Raw genomic sequence first — 17,002 nt, forward strand, 5'->3', positions numbered from 1 at the left:
TTTTAAAATTGTTGAAGCCTCATTTTTTCTTTTTCTAAAGATCCCCTATCAATGATTTTTTTTAAAAAAAGTCTTTCCTTTCCTTACCAAAAAAGGGAAGGAAACACATCTTTCTGTGTTTTGTTTGCTAAAACTAACCCAAAATTAATTAACTTGGTGTCTGGTGGCCATAGGAAGTGGGCACAGGATATATAAGGCCACTAGCATAGAATTATTTGAACTCTTGAACTGAAATTCTCTTTCAGGAATTCTTGGTTCAACTACAACTTCATTTTTTAATTGTCTTATAATTTCTTGCTACTCTAGACTTAGTAGCTTCCATTTAGTCCTATTCTACCAGTTAAATATTTTTTTCAGGATCATGTTGTCATCATAGCACATTCGCTCTCCTTTTTCTTTTCTTTTCTTTTTTAGTGTGTGTGTGCCAGCAGAAGATTCTTTTTCATTCCTTTTGTTTAAATGAGAATGATTTCCAGTTAATCCACAGGCATCGTTCTTGTTTAGTGCAACAACATTTAGAAATTTCATTTGAACTTTACAGCTGAGGATTTAAATAGGTGAGACACCCGAGTGAGAAAAGAGAAATTGAGGCACTACTCAGTGAAGTGGTATGTTCAAGCAGGTCAGTGGAGGAGAATAGTTTATAACAGATACTCTGACTCTGAGGTTAACATGCTGACCACCAGTACACATGATTAAAATTAAGCATTATAAATATCAGCCATAGAATCAGTTCTGTACTCCTTTCTCAAGACTTGTGTTAGACTAGTCACTGGTACCCCATTTTTGTTCAGGCAAGCTTTTTAAAAAATGCTTCTACTAAGAAATTTCAAATAAATAGATAATTTGGAGCAAAATGCCAGTCTGAGTGTGGAATTTTCCAACACTGCAAACAATTATTCTGTCCAGATAAGTAATGTCAGCACACCACTGTTTTCAGTAGTGTTTAGGTGACTGAAACATTTATTTCTTGGAAGTACACTGCTCATTTAAATCGTAGAATCATAGAATAGTTTGGGTTGGAAGGAACCTTTAAAGGTCATCTAGTCCAACTCGCCTGCAATGAGCAGGGACATCTTCAATTAGATCAGGTTGTTCAGAGCCCCATCAAACCGGATCTTGAATGTTTCCAGGGATGGGGCATCTACCACCTCTCTGGGCAACCTGTGCCAGTGTTTCACTACCCTCATCGTAAGAAATTTCTTCCTTATATCTAGTCTAAATCTACCCTCTTTTAGTTTAAAACCATTACCACTTGTCCTATCGCACCGGGCCCTACTAAAAATATCGCAACAGCTTGTACTGCAGGCACCCACAGTCTTTCATTTCAGGCCACTTACTATATGAATGGTCAAAATGGTTTAGTTTATTTTAGGACTTAAATCAGCTAAAAGTCCTTTTTTACATTTTGCATGAATAAATATGAACTTTATAAGGTCTAAGGGGGCAAAAAACCTGCCAGTCACTGGATAAATGTTTAAAGCTCATCTTATTGTTTTGCAGCTGGTGCCCTTTGCTGAAGGATATTTCCTGTGCTGCAGACTCTGAATAAAAGCATTTCATTTTAAGAATGCAATTAGAAACACATCTGTTGTTCTAGGACCTTTATATTGAGCAAGTCCTCTGTAAACCAGGCAGGAAGATTTTTAAAAACACATTTTCGGCATGCTTAATCTCTCTGCCTTCCACCACCTTATTACATTAAAAAAACCCAACACTTAAGTATCCAGCTTCCAGTTTTGATCCCACAACATATATGACCTAGCAACTGATACTTAATTCATTTCACTGGGCTTTGGAAACAAGCAAGTCAATTCTTTTTCAGATGGCTTATTTCTCTGGACCTTCAAAAACAAGGACCCTGTGGCTAGACGGCAGGACTTAAAGAATCCTGTCCTTCATCTTCATTTCAACTGAATCATAGAAGAATGGCTTGCAGCTTGAATTTTACCCAGGGAATCTCAAGCTTTACCAGTCTGTTCACAGGCAAGTGCAAGCTTTAGCTGAGCCTGGAGTTTATTTCAACTTACTCTCCTCCTTTATTCTATTACTGGGCAGAGCATTCCTGTATCAGTTAATCTACAGAAATTAGTAACTGAAAGATGAGTATGAACAGCTTCCTAACATCACAGCCGCTGTGTTTCCCATTCAGACAGTATAACTTAACACGTACTTAATTGAGTGGGCATACTCCTGATCCAGTTTAACGACACAAACTAGCTTCAAAGGCTTAACTGGTTGAATGAGAAGAAGTAGGACTGAACCTTGGGCACTGTTCTGTACATAAGGTGGACATTGCAAGACAAATTACAAGGTAGAAAGAATATAAGTAATCTGAGTCTTCATGCTCTAACATCTTCAGTTTAGTACACTATTGCATATAGTAGTGTCTTTGATTTCTCTTCATGCTCATGCCCATCAAAAATCACAATATTGATAATAAAAATGAACAAAAATCTGGAAATCTGCAGAGTTATTTTATATGAATGTGCAGAACCATTAACTTATGTCCATTCTGGTGACATCCTGCAGATGAACAATGGATTCCCCAAAGGTAAGTAACCAGTTTACTGTTCAGCACACTGATGAGCTTAGCGGTTTCTCTGTTCAGCAATGCACTAGGGAAAAAAAATAAATCGCTAAGACCTTATTATTTATTCTTAATTCAGTCCTTAAAAATCTACCATTAGCAAAATTTATCTTAGAAAGTAGGGGTCCTAGTACATCTAATTAGAGATCCTGATTTAGAAGAGGATGCCAATGAAACAAGAAAATTTAGCTGAGAAAATTAACATGTCGTCTGGGCATAACTAAAAAAAAGAGTGTTTGGGCTGTGCCAAATCTTTCCTTTCCACTGTTAAAAATGCCAGTCAATCCACATGTAGCAAAAATATTCTCTTTCAGACTAAGGAAGTGTCCCCTTCCGTTACTAGTATAGTGCTTTAGATATTAGGGTTTGACTCCCAGATTGTGTCAAAGACAGTTTCTTAAACTCTGAAGACCTCCAAATGCATGAAACTTAGGAATGATAGCCACAGGATTAATTATTCTTCGTAAAGTGCTATGTTGATGAGGGCTCTCTAGGAGAGTCTCTTAATCAGCTTTGTATTGGCACCTAACTAAAAAAAATCTAAAGCACAGACTTAATGAATAACAAACATCCTGCAAAGAGCTTAAAAAGAATATTTTTCTGTTATTAAAAAAATCAGTCTTAATGTATTCTCTGATCAAGTCTTTTTAATCATATTTTTCTTTTAAGTCAAATTACTTAAATAACAATGAACGCATAGACTTTTTTCTATACTATTTAAATCAGTAATTCAGGACCTACCGGTATTTTTCCAAATCAAACTAGTGAGTCTGCGTAGTCATTGCTCCTCAAATTTATAAATAAAATGAAATTCTTTTGTAATAATTTGGTGAGTGACTTTTTATAAGAAAATCCAGAGAAGCCTGCAGTGCTGTAACAATGGTGAATAGCCACCCAATAATGAAAACTTGTATTAATTGCAATATTTTAAATATTGCAGCATGTAATAGGGTATTCATGACTTTTTATTGTAGGTGCTGACAGTCATACAATGCTATGGATAATAAGGGTTTAAAATTTTTCAGGTAAAGAAAAAGTTCTTGCCCTTTCAAAATACTTCTTGCAGTTACACCCTCCTGCAGATGAAAAGTTCATCTGCTCATTCTGAGCCTGCAATAGCAATTAGTTCTGAGACTTTCCTGATTCGAACTCCTCTTACATTAGCCTCCAACTTTCTTCTTATCATTATACTACTTCATTTTTCTTTGGTTCTTATCATGCAGAACACAGTTATATATTACAACACTTCAAATCCTGCTTACTACTTTCTTCCATCATCTTTTCTTGCCTTTCTCCTACTAGCCACACTGTTGTCATTCTGTTTTCATACGGTTTGGCGTTTGTAATGTATGTCTTTAACATAGGTTCACTTTTTCAGTGACTTCAAATACAGTACCAGTGTCAAATTTGATTCTTGGTCTATGGGTCCTGAAAATAAAAGAATAAGCTTTTACACTGGTCTGTTCAATGAATGGTACTGGTGTGAATGGAAGTGTCTCCATTGTTAGCCTGGGTCTCTTTAAGTGCTTGAATGAGAGAATGTGACTCACCAGAGTACATTGGCTCATGATTACCAATTACAGTAGTTCACACACTCTATTCCAAAGGTGTCTGGCTATTCTGCAGCTAAGGGTGCAGGAGAAAACCCTTCTCTGAGCATTGCAAAGGTAATTGCACGTGTAATTAGTCTTATTCACTCTCCTAGACACATTCCCATGAGCAACTTTACCTACATGCATAAGTCTTTAGACCACATATGGTTTAGGGAAACAAATATTCACTTTTTCTTTTAAATCAGACACACAGACTCTAAAATCTACAAGAAATATGCTTAATAATGTGCTGGAGAAAGTACCTCTTATTGTTTGACCACTGAAAATTAACAAAGAAAATGAAAAAATGAGCAGTAGTTATTAGAAGTTGAATAACTTTTTAATAACCCAAGTAATCTTTCTGCCATTTACTTAGCATGAAAGAAGTGTTTGTACAGAGTCAGTGAAAATAGCTTTTTTCTATTCTACCAAGTGTAAACTTTACAACAGTAGGTGTGTTAAATTTGGCATTAATCTGCAATTTCATCCACACATCATCAACAGGGACGAGCTGATGTTCTAGGAACTCATCCCTGGTGCTCAGACACTAAGCATGGCTCATTGTCCCTTCAGTCAACATACCACTTTCCTGCTAGTGCTGTATAATTTATCTATGGTTAGTATTGTTGTATTGTAGTGAAGTTTAGGGTCTAGCTTTGCTTTCGAAAACTCACTAGGTCAAAAGGAGCATATTTGTTTCCTGTAGTCACTACGCTATATGGTTACAGGGCAAATGAAAAAAATAAAAAGGGTATTTTTGTTTTGATTTACTCCCTGGACAACAGATTTGAGAGTCATGAATCTTGTTTTCAGCTACGTGCATTTGGCAAGCCCGGTTATCCATCTGTGACAGGAAAAGGATAATCAGATTTTCCTTGAAGAGATGGCTAAATTCTATGAAAGTGCATTCACAACACAGCTGGGACAGATTAGGAGCATCAGCCACTCTGCAGTTAATAACCATCAGTTATTTTTCTTTCCTCATTCTTCATTTCAAGCATGACATTTTAACAAAAAGAAAGCAAGCATTGTTATTAGATGTTTGCACTAACATGCAAGTGCTTAAGACGTGGATTTTAATTATCACAGTGTATGACTGGTTTCAACTATTTGTAGAGATTGGTCATATTTGAGTTAGCACAACGCTATGATGCAGCTCAGAGAAGCAATCAAATAGCAAGCAACTACCACAAGATGTGATGACTATGTGCAATTTGGAACTGACCACCAGTCAAAAAACATATTTTCTTCTTTCGCCTGAGCTCTATCTGGAAATCTTTACTTCTAAAGAACTTTTTAAAAAAGAACAACCTGCTTGCTTCTGCTGTTCCTGAATCAACTAAATGTCCATAGGAGGCTTAGAAGAGTGCCTTCCAGAACATGCTACCCCAGGATGTGTGAATCAATCTGCCTCAATTACCTCTAATTGAAGGGAAGTCTCAGAACTTCCTTCTTAGTCCAGTTGCCTAGGTAATAAAGCCTGTAAGGAAATTCAAACACTTCTGCATAAACGTTTTAACTAAAAGTATAGGCATAAGAAGCAAGGGCCTTTAACTATTTCACCTACTGGGCAGCATTTCCCCCTCAGAGCCTTTTTTCTGAGACTAAGCTGCCAATCCTCCTCTTTGACTTTAAAGAGCTTTTCTCTCCCTTAGGTATAAATAGATCACTGCAGACTCCCACAGAGGCAGAAAACCATCCACCTTTATAGATTTACACCATGGAAACCCTGAAATTCAACAAAACTAAGAGGCTTCATTTTTTCATACTCCATTCCCTGTCCTCATTTCACCAAAGGGCCAGGTCTTTCTCCTTAGGACGAGGCAGACTACTCTATTACAGGCTTAACCAAATCATAAATCTACCCTCCACAAAACCTTCAAGCCTCTTTTCTTGCTTAGCAGTGCTTTACAGTGGACAAGTGTAGTAACCTGACATGCAGTTGGCAATAACTCCATGTAGTGGGTCTGGCTGAGATGGAGTTAATTTCCCCATAGCAGCCCTCACGGTGCTGTGCTTTGTATTGCTGTCATGTTTTGGTAGACACTGGTGCACAGTGTACGCTGGTGCCATCAGGGTATGGGGGCATAGAACCCACCTGGATCTCTGGAGTGACAGGAGGATGCCAAGAATTGTCTGTATTGGAGGCTGAGGTGAGCTTAACGGGGGACAAGTGGGAAAAGCATTCCGTTGTGACCGGCCCAGAAGCCCCATGTACCCTTGGCATAGACTACCTCAGGAGATGGTACTTCAAGGACCCAAAGGGGCACTGATGGGCTTTTGGCGTAGCCACTGTGAACACAGAGAAGATCAAACAGCTATCTATCCTGCCTGGCCTCTCAGAAGAGCCCTTCTTTGTGGGATTGCTGTGAGTTGGAGAACAAACCTTTGAGCATACCAGACAGGAAATGTCTCGGGCGGTAGCTCTTGCGCATGTCCGGGCAGGACCAGCTGTGCAAAATGTACTCAACACTGCAGCTGGAGAGCATGGTCTCACCTGGAACCTCTGGCAGAAAACATCAGGAGAAAACAGAGGTCAACCATTAGGGTTTTGGAGCCGGGGGTATCAAGGATCAGAAGTCCACTACACCCCGACTGAAAGAGAGATACTAGCAGCATATGAGAGAGTTCAAGCCTCGTCAGAAGTTGTTGGTACAGAAAAGAAGGTATTTTAGGACTTCTGGGTCCTCGAGCAAAATCCTTGTCTTACTGAACTTGATGGCAAGATTCCCACAGACTGCAATTGAACAGGACTTCTCTGGATGCCTTCACTATGTGGGGCTTCTGCTGAAATCATGAGATCACATGTCCCACTTAATTAAAAAAATACGTATGTATCTCAGCTGTGATTGCTTGGAAGGTGAAAATTCACATTGTCCCTTATATCAGGCATTCTTCTCTTGCAGCATTTCATTTGCTAAATCCAATCAGAAACACATCTGTCATTCCCAGGTACGTTTTTTCTGTAAGTGATCATAAACGAAATCATTCCACAGTAATTTACCCACTCCTATTCTTCCTGTAAGTGATATTCAGAGCCTAAAGCAGAAAACATCTTGTCAATTCCATAGCAGTATCTTTTTTTCCCTTTCTTTTCAAACTATGTCATTCACATTGAAATTGTAAACATAAACTATTGGGGAAAAAAAAATCCTGCTGGATGAACCTATTTGTGAATAGAGAAGCACGAAACTCAGTGATATTTCACCAGAAATTTCTATCAACACTCAAAATCTTAGAGAAACCAAATGAAAGGTCATAAAATTCTCTGATTTTGGGTGAAATAATGCCAAAAAGAGAGAATCACTAATTGCCACAAGAACCCTTAAGTGAGTAAAACAAGAGAAACGGATAAAATACACGTGTGTATCTTTTAAAAGGACATGGGCACAACAAGCTCAGAAGTATTCCTGGAAGTGCAGAAAACACTCGCAGATGTAAAAATGTTGACAGAAGACTCAAGTACTGTTTGTCTCCTGAACAGCCTTGTTTATGATCTGGAGATAATTCTCTTTTTGTCTTAACCGGGACTACTACAGTACGTTCTCCTAATGAGACTTCCTGCATTTCAGAGATGAAACAAAACTTTTTATTAGGACATTTTAAAACCTAAATATAGATACGTCTAGAGATGTGTGGTTATTATAGATCCAATTACCACAGAGAAAAAGAATGGATAAATATGAAGGTAAAAATAATCAGAGTGTGCTTCTCACATCAACTTTGATCAGCAAATTGGAATTTCTTACCGTGTTTAAGTTCCACTTACTGAGCTCAATTAAGTGTCCTATTTAGGAGGTGGGCAAGGAAGTCAAATGGAGCGAGGCATTGACAGTGTTGGGCAACAGGAAGCATATTAGTCAACTAGTGATAAAGTTCTGGTGGTCTGTCTTGTTTTGATCTTGACTAGTTTGACCCTTCATCCTGTCATTAATTTGATTAATTGCCAGCAGTCAGCACGTATACTTTTATATGAATTGTAGGGTAATCATCATCCTTTTCCCCTTTTCTAATGAGCTTGAATTTAGTAGCGAAATGCTTTAGTGTAGAGATGCTACATGAAATACAGAGAAGGCTTTTATCCTTGCTGTCACAGTTCTAGGTCAAAGCGCATTTAAGGTTGGAGGCTTTTTGGAGAGAGTGTATTAATTTCTTACCAGCCACAAAGAAAATTCTTTTGTTTCCACATCCAATTATTCACCACTCAGTGAAGAATGCCATGGAAATGAAATCTTTACATAGAGAAATGTTGCTGATGTGGAGATGTATTTAGATTTTTGACTTCTTATTCCCTGAAAAGAATGTACCAATATTTGGGCACGTACTTTAGGATCTTACATTTTGAAAACATTGTTTAGTTTGCAAAATATATTGCAAAAAACTGTAGGGGTAGAACCCGCTCTATAGAGAATATTTAAAATTTGCAATTTTTTTTCATTTTCCATAAGAATGATTTCTTGTTTGAATGTTCAGTGTTCTCTAAGGTTGCATGATTCTTGCTGGTTTTGCATACTAAATTCTGTTTACATGAGAGTTTCTCCAACTCTCCTTTGCTGATTAATGAAAACCCAATATAACAGACACATACAGATAGTCACAACGCATTGTGTTTATAGGAAAAGAAATTTAGCCACAGTCTTTTCTAGAAGTGCCCTGGTCTGACTAAGGATTTAAATAGTAATGCTTAGGTATTATGTTGCTATCATGAAAGGTCGCAGGCAGCTTGCAGAAACAACCTAGCTGGTTGTGTCAGAATAATTAATGAGATGCACTCTGTAATGCCTACTTATACAAATGCATATAAATTTGGTCAGCTACAATTGGTAGGACAATTGTTTGTCTTTAAAGAAAAATGTTCATAAATCCCAGCTGTTAACTAATCTTCACAGATCATAGTACTTTATCATGAATAGACATTTGACATACAAATTTCAATAAAGTACAGACAATGAAGTTATTACTGTCTTTCAAACTGTGTGTAAATATCTATTTTGATTTTCTAAGCACTTAACATTGCCAACTGAAAAGGGGTGGAAAACAGACACGCTACTTTGTTTCCCTTTTTGCTTGATTTAATGCATCTACAGTACAAGGCCTCACCAGAAATTATAGCCATTGCTTCATCTAATACTTCTTATCAAATTACACATTTCCACTGAATATTCAATTACCATGAGAATGAAGAGTAAAACAGAGAGTGGAGGGAGAACAAAGAAGAAAATGATTTAGAAGCTGAAGTATAAACTGAAATATTTTGATTAAGGATGCTTTGCTTGTGTACCATGAGGCTTATTCCTGGGTCTGCTGTTTCTACCTAGTCAAGAACTATCAGTTTTTTACTAATTTCTTGCTCCATATGTTTTGTCCAGCTGATTTACAGATGTAGGGAGGAATCTTCTCAGATTGTACTTGCACTTTATCTTACTGATATTCACTGTTTTAATAATATTAATGTCTGGCTTTTGACAAAGCCCATGTATGAATGCACAACTGGATTCTGAAAAGTCTACCTAATTTTCTAAAATTAAAGCATTTTTGTGGCTTCATAATGAGCATCATGGTCACTTAATAGCTTTTTAACACTATTCTACTTTCCATACCAAGCCTTCAAGATGCTCACCTCTGTGAGCTGGAGAGGTATCTTCAGGCACATGAGCTGATGTTAAGTAGCATTGCTATAAGCAGGATCAAAATTTGAAATGTAAACCATTTGTCTTAATCTGAAAGCTTTGCTGCTTGGTATTTAGGAGATTCTGGTACAGGATCAATTTAGTGTTCTAGAGCTTCACAGGTTATAAAAATGAACACAGCTGCATCACAAATCATCACGTTTTGGTTGGACTTGATGATCTTACAGGTCTTTTTCAACCTTAGTGATTCTGTTTTCAAAAATTTTGTCTTTCCTTTTTCTTGCAGGCACCCAAACTCACATAGGCATGCAACATGGACATTACACATGTAGTACACTTTCATCTAGTAAATACTCTCATGGCTTGAATCCAGAAGCTGTATCTCTGTGTACTACATACTATTTATCTCTTTCTTCTTTTTATGCAGACTACTAACTTCACTACTGAATTAGTCTTCATATGTATTTTACGATTTCTTTCCCATTTTTTTCCCCAAAATAAGTCCTGGCTTTTACGGATTTCTTGACACTGGGTCCTACTACAGCTACTAAATAGAATTTTCCTTTCCCCTCCATCCTTAGCTGGTTCAGTGCTGCTGCTAGTTATAGGACATTTCTCTCATTTCAGAGCCAATTTTCTCCATCTCCCAGAGGACTGACCATACCTCACGAGTGCCCTTCATGGATCTAGAGTCTTTAAAAGTCTATCTCTGTCTCTTTCTTTCCCCTACCAACTGTTGCTATCTCTGAACTTTAGTGTTATTTAAGGTCTTTCACACTAAATACTGCAGAGTAATTGGTATCCCAGTCACAATGCATGTCCATAGGGAAACACTGAAAGAATATATTTTTTCCCTTTAAAAATATTCAGTATCTCATTTATAAAAGCACTTTAACAAGAAAGATGAGGGAAGAGTGGAAAAATGGAGGACAGGGGAAAAAAGCAACTCTGTTTATGCCTTTGCAATCTCAAGGGAGCAAAATAAGAAAAAAATCACTCCCACATATTTGGATAGTTTCTTAGGCTCAAGCAAAGAAGAAATGAGTACACACATATACTATCTCTCTTTTCTGTGTAATGAACAGATAACTATGGAACAACTCACTGATTTCAATAGCAGTCTTTTTATTGTGGCAGAATTGTAGGGACCCTGGGGCGCTCTGTCACTCTCAAAACTCTTAAGCACTTTAGTCTCCAAAGGCTTCTCTGAAAGCTCATCACTCTCTCTTGCATAGACAAAGACTTGGGCCACTAATATAAATAATATATCAAAACTTAGCAAGAGAAGAATATGCCAAGAGACAAGGCAAGTGGGGAAAGTATCTTCAAGATGTTATTATAATATCACGTGAAGACTATCAAGACTCTCTGAAGGACATTGTTTTGTTTTATTATGCTGCTTTGTCAAAACCAAAATTCTGTCGTTCAGTTAGAGCTTCGGACAGTGTCTGACGAAAACTCATCCAAATATATAAATGAGCGTGAAAGCTCATCCAAATATATAAAAGAGCATTAATTAATATGTGTCAGCTCCATGTGTATAAATTATAAGGAATGCAAGAAAATTGCTATTTGATTTTATTTGCCTCCAAGATTATGAAATTTTTCATCTTACCATATAGTCTTTTATCAGTACCCTGATTTTGTACTATGAGTAGTACGGTTCTGTGGATGAAATTCACACCTGATTAGATAAAACCAACACAATTTAGGAAATTTAAAAGGACTACAGATAATGGCCAACCTCCAGACCCCTTCATTAATCTCCTCTGCCTCCAAAATAGGAGTTCTGCATTGTATAATTATGAAACAATACGGAGCAAAAAGGTTTACAGGGATGAACTTGGAGATGCATGATCCAGTTGTGCAGGTAAAGTACACAGACATGGAAACCGGAGGAAGTCTTTATATTCAGAAAGAAAAGCTTATTCCTCATGACAGTGAATATTGCCTTCTGAACTTCCAATATTTTTAGTCTCAAATAGTGAATGCCCATAATATGCTTTCAGATACTTCAATTAAAACAGTGTGTTATTGTTTATGCATGACCCGATCCTTGAGCCAACCACTCCACCAAACTGGTCAACATGTTAACGGCTAAAAACTTTGCCAGAACTTAATGCAGTTCCAAGCCTTACAAAAGCTTCACAGTTCTCCACAGTTTGGCACTTTCCTCAGTCTCGGATGAATGTTAGCAGCCGAAACATTTCCCAGGGCTTGTATTTTAATTTTTGGCCTGAAGAAAATACCTTTTCCCTTCCGTTTATGGTTAACAGATTTTAAATATTCAGGTCATCCTGCATTTTCTCAAACCTCACTTCTTCATTCTCATCCTTTGCTTAAAAAGTTGCAAATATAATGAATACATTTCCTTTTTAATTCTTTTCCTTGGAAATCTATATCGGATGATTTTGGAGAAAGAAAATACAGCAAAGCTAGCCCATCCTCCCATGCAACATATGTCTCTGTAAGATCCTACTGCCAAGAAATCATCTCCTGCCAAGCCAGACTCAGCACCATTCCCAAAGGGTGGAGTTTTCTTTGGTTTTCATTTCAGCTGAATCAGCCATATCTGCTAATTCTAAGTTCTTCCAGAAGAGACAAGAAAGTTACGTGGGTTAAAAAGATGTCTGGAGGGGATTTGAAGATGAAATAATAATTTTGGTCTAGAGCATATAAGGCAAGCAAACACATAAGCTAGTAGAAATACTCAACTCCCTATAATCAACATTCACTATGACTTTACCCCCCTCATTATCTGAGTTATTATTTGGCACACTCCTTTGCATTAGCCATATTTCTTAACTTTACTTTCTTCTCAGTCTCTTCTCTTATTCTTGCTTATGCTGCACACTGTGCCTTATCTGAAAATTTAGATTATGCCTTAAGGTGGAATGAGCACCAAATGTGTTAAGGAAAGAGTGTTTCACAGAGTTTTGTACATATTTATATGTTGTGGTTTTCTTGAGGGACAGAAGAAAAGCTTTAGAGTATGCATCTGGAAAACACACAGCATTGTGATAAAAAACACCAAAGAGAAAAGATGGAAAATAAATTCTAAACAAAACTATTTGGGGTTATATCAGTTGCCTATGTGAAAATCAGGAACAACTGACATGTTATACAAGTCTAAAACTGTGCAAACAGTCCACTCAGAAGAATCTAAGGCCAAGGTATGTGAAATAGTTCTAATTTTTCTAATAATTTTCTAATAATTTTTCTAACAGTTCTAATTGAAAATTCAATTAATGACCACCAAAACTGTGTGCGCCATTCGGCTACTGTGTGCAACTGTTCCCATGTTTGTGGGACCAGTGCATAACTAATATGTTTGCGTACCATTTAAAACCTGCTGGAGTCACTGCATTATTCTTTTAAATTTATATAGGGCTTTTATCATGTGTCAAGTATATTTTATTATATGGGCTAAGCTATTTCTGATTGCAGAACAGGTGACATATTTGTCTCCACAAAAACTAAATTGATAACTTTCCATATATTAAGAAGAGCAGGATTTTGTGCTTTAGAAAATATAACTTTCTCAAACAATTTGGCATAGAATATATGTAATATATACCATGTCACTCTCGCTACAAAGAAGTGAGCTCTTAAACTCTCATCTCTGCCACCAGTTGAACCAAACTCACTATTATCTTCGAAAATTATAAATGCCTGATGTAAACATCCATTAACCATATTAGCTTTCACAGTTTCCTTCCAAGCATCCCTGTCATTCTGCCTTCAACACATTTTTAGCAAGGTATACCAGCAATGGATCATGCGACAGACATACTTCTTGACAACTAACAGACAGCTAGATCATCTTCCAAAATGCTCTATGCATCCTAAAGACTTCCCAGGCCTACCAGATTCCAGTCCTTGAGGTCAGATAATGTATGGAGGGATAATTGTGCAAAGTCTTCTTACCAACCTCAAAGATATTCTACTGTTTGGTAGAATGTTTTATCTTAACTTCTCTTGCACCTCGAAAGTTTCTCCTTGATATCCAACTATAATCCTCTTAACTGTAAAGCAAGCTAATTAAACAGTTATTTAACCAGTCTTCATCAAAAAACATGTAGTAATTCATATTTTACAGCCTGAGAGATATGTAAGTGTCAGAATACTGAACAGGGCAGTGGGATGTCCTTTCACTGTAGTAGAGACAAACATCACTTAAAGACATTATCACTTGCGTATTTTATTTCTTAAGCTTTGTATACTTCAGATTGATAACAATGCTACTGTAAGTCACACTTTGTGAGATGCAATATTAATTTATATAAAGAATGTGCATGTAACTAGAGCTATACATTGAATTTACAGTTCTATATATCCAAATCAGATCCTATTCACTATAAGAGAGGCTATGCAATACTTATTTATATAAAAATGAGTGATACTTGAGAATAGCTGAATTTTCCTTCTTTTTAATGGGGGTGAAGGGGGAGGTGGGATTTGACTTCCATTAAAGATCTGAATAGGAGCATAATATTCAATAAGCAGAAGAATCTAAATTCCTCTAAGACCAAGGTATGCAAAAGAAAGAAGTACTCAGAAGGGTCAGTAGTTGAACAAGAACTAGACCTAGAAGCAACTTTTGAGCTGTCAGTTCAATAGCCACAGAGTCTGTCAAAGAATAGATGCTTCTTTCACAGCTTGGTATCCTGAGCCCACAGTGTCTACACTTGTGTTGCTGATCTTGTGACTTTACAAACTAAACAGTGAAATGCTTAAAAACCTTTATATTTTTGAATGTAAATTAGTATGTTTTCCTTCCTGACATCTACAACCACATCTAGATAATTTGTTGGCTGAGAGTACTGTACACCAGCATCAACTCACTAATTACAGTCATATGTGTGGAAACCATCTTAAGTAAAGTGAAAGCTAAACTTTTTACAGTGTTGTGGAAAGGAGAAAAATCTGACATTTCACTTCTTTCTGTGTGAGTTTTGCTTATGGCCAAAGGCAGTTTCACAGCTGCATTAAATCTCAGCAGACATCCAGAAAGGAAGAAAGCAAATGTTCAAATCCAACTCAGAACTGTGTGTCCTTTTGAAGCTGCTTTGCATAATCATTGATGTTGCCTCTTCTCACTAGCCCAGCCCTGCAAAGATTTATATATAAGCTCACCTTTATACCCATGAATAGCACCATCAAATTAGTGACTTCAGTGCTACACTTACATGTGTTACACGTCTTTGTAGGATGAGCCATAATTATGTGAATTAAAATGAGAAAGTGATAGCCATGGGTACGTTAGAAATACTTAACATGAATTCATCAAGAGATGGCTCTAGAGACCATAAATGTACTTTCTCCTGGACACTGGGCAACTGCTACGAGTGACCTCATCCATTGAGGGCTACACTGCAAAAGTATGTATGCATTTAATTTAAAACATGTAAACAATTATATAATTATGTTCATTCTGCAAGCTCCCAAAACTCTTCGCAAAAATATAATTCTTTCCCTGATGTTACAGTGTTGCCACCTTTAACACAGAACAAAATATTCATTTTGTGACCTACAGCAAGCCTACTCAAAGTGAAAGTGTCCTATGCAATTTAGTGTTGACTTAAGGTAGAGCATTGCCTCATTATCTCCTGAAAGAGCAAATTTTCATTGCTTTGTTATCATGGATGTATACAACTCTAAAAATAAATGAAATAGACTATCACTGTTTTTTAAATGATATGATAAAAAACTCTTCATATGTAAAGAGTTTAAAGAAGGTGAAGGAAAATAAGAACTTATTTTATAATGAAAAAAAGGGTCTTCTAGGAAATGATCTGATAGCAGTTTCAAAGGAAGCACTTCGGAAAAATACTTTTTTGTGCTTCACACTTTATGATAAATAGTTATTTGCAGAGCACTTTGTCACAAAAGCTCAATGTTAAGAACGAATTCTAAGGATAGCTCTATTGTTGGCCATTAAACACAACAGTGTGGATGCAATTTCCATATGAGAAAAATTTGTACACTATTAATTCCAGGAAACTAGGTGAGTATTCCAACAGGAGGATCACTCACGTATCTCTCTCTCTCTCTCTCTCTCTATCTATCTCTCACCTTTTCTTGACTTATTCTTTGCTCACCTACTACTGATAAATGTCTTAGGCAGGATATCCAGACAGACTTTTCATCTGGTCTGTATGATTAATTCTCATATTCTAATACTTCCATTTCCTACTCCCACTTAATATGTTAAGAGATCTCAGTCCATGAGCAGGTCACAAACACTATTAATCTTATTCACACAGTATATTGGGGGGGTTATGCATAAACCCATATGAGGCCAATCTCTCAGACGTTCTAGAGTGTACTGGCTATATTAACATTAAAACCAGCACCTAATAAAACACAATGCAGATAAGATGCAGTATGGGTTGTCAACCATTGTTGATGATAGCCCAACCCTACCGATCTATTCCTGGTAATCCTATTTTGTTATAGATAGGACATTTTAAAACAACAGTAAATACTCTACTAATTCTAGCTGACATTCATCTAATTGGTTAGTGTACAGCACTTCAGAAACCGTGCTCCACAAGAATTAAAAGATTATGTGCTTTTTTTCTTCTTGTCCTAAAAGTTACATTTACATCCAATTTGTGTTAGTTTAACAAGTTCAAGCACCTTCAATGACTTTTACGCAGTTTGCATGATTGTTTTACAACCGTTACTTTTGTTTCACGGGCAATTCACCCTCTTTGACAAAATGCAGTTCAGGTTAAGATTAGTGGACTATTATGTGATCAGTATAGTGATTCCTACATGCCAAATGAAAAAATTAGAGAGCCTGTAAGAAACGCAATGATCCTGACTGGCTTCTTAAAGCTTAAAACGTTACAAGCACCCAGATAAGCCAGGTACTTTGAGTAACTGCATTTGACATACAGAAAAGCAGGGAACACACAGCAATGCAGTGTTTTAACTCTGTTTTTAAAATACCAAACTTTTTAAAATGTATCTTTTTTTGTTTCAGTCAGCTCCATCTAAATGCACTGACGGCTTTTAAATACATGAGACTTTTAGTAAAGAAAATTAATGAAGGTTGTTACTCTAAATTACAAATATAATATCCTATATTTGGTACTATATATACACCTTGTGTATTGCATTATATTTATCTAATATATTATTGGATATATTTTAATATATTATTCATGTAATGCATTTTTATC

This window comes from Gavia stellata, chromosome 7 (genome assembly GCF_030936135.1).
Source record: "Gavia stellata isolate bGavSte3 chromosome 7, bGavSte3.hap2, whole genome shotgun sequence".
Taxonomy (NCBI): domain Eukaryota; kingdom Metazoa; phylum Chordata; class Aves; order Gaviiformes; family Gaviidae; genus Gavia; species Gavia stellata.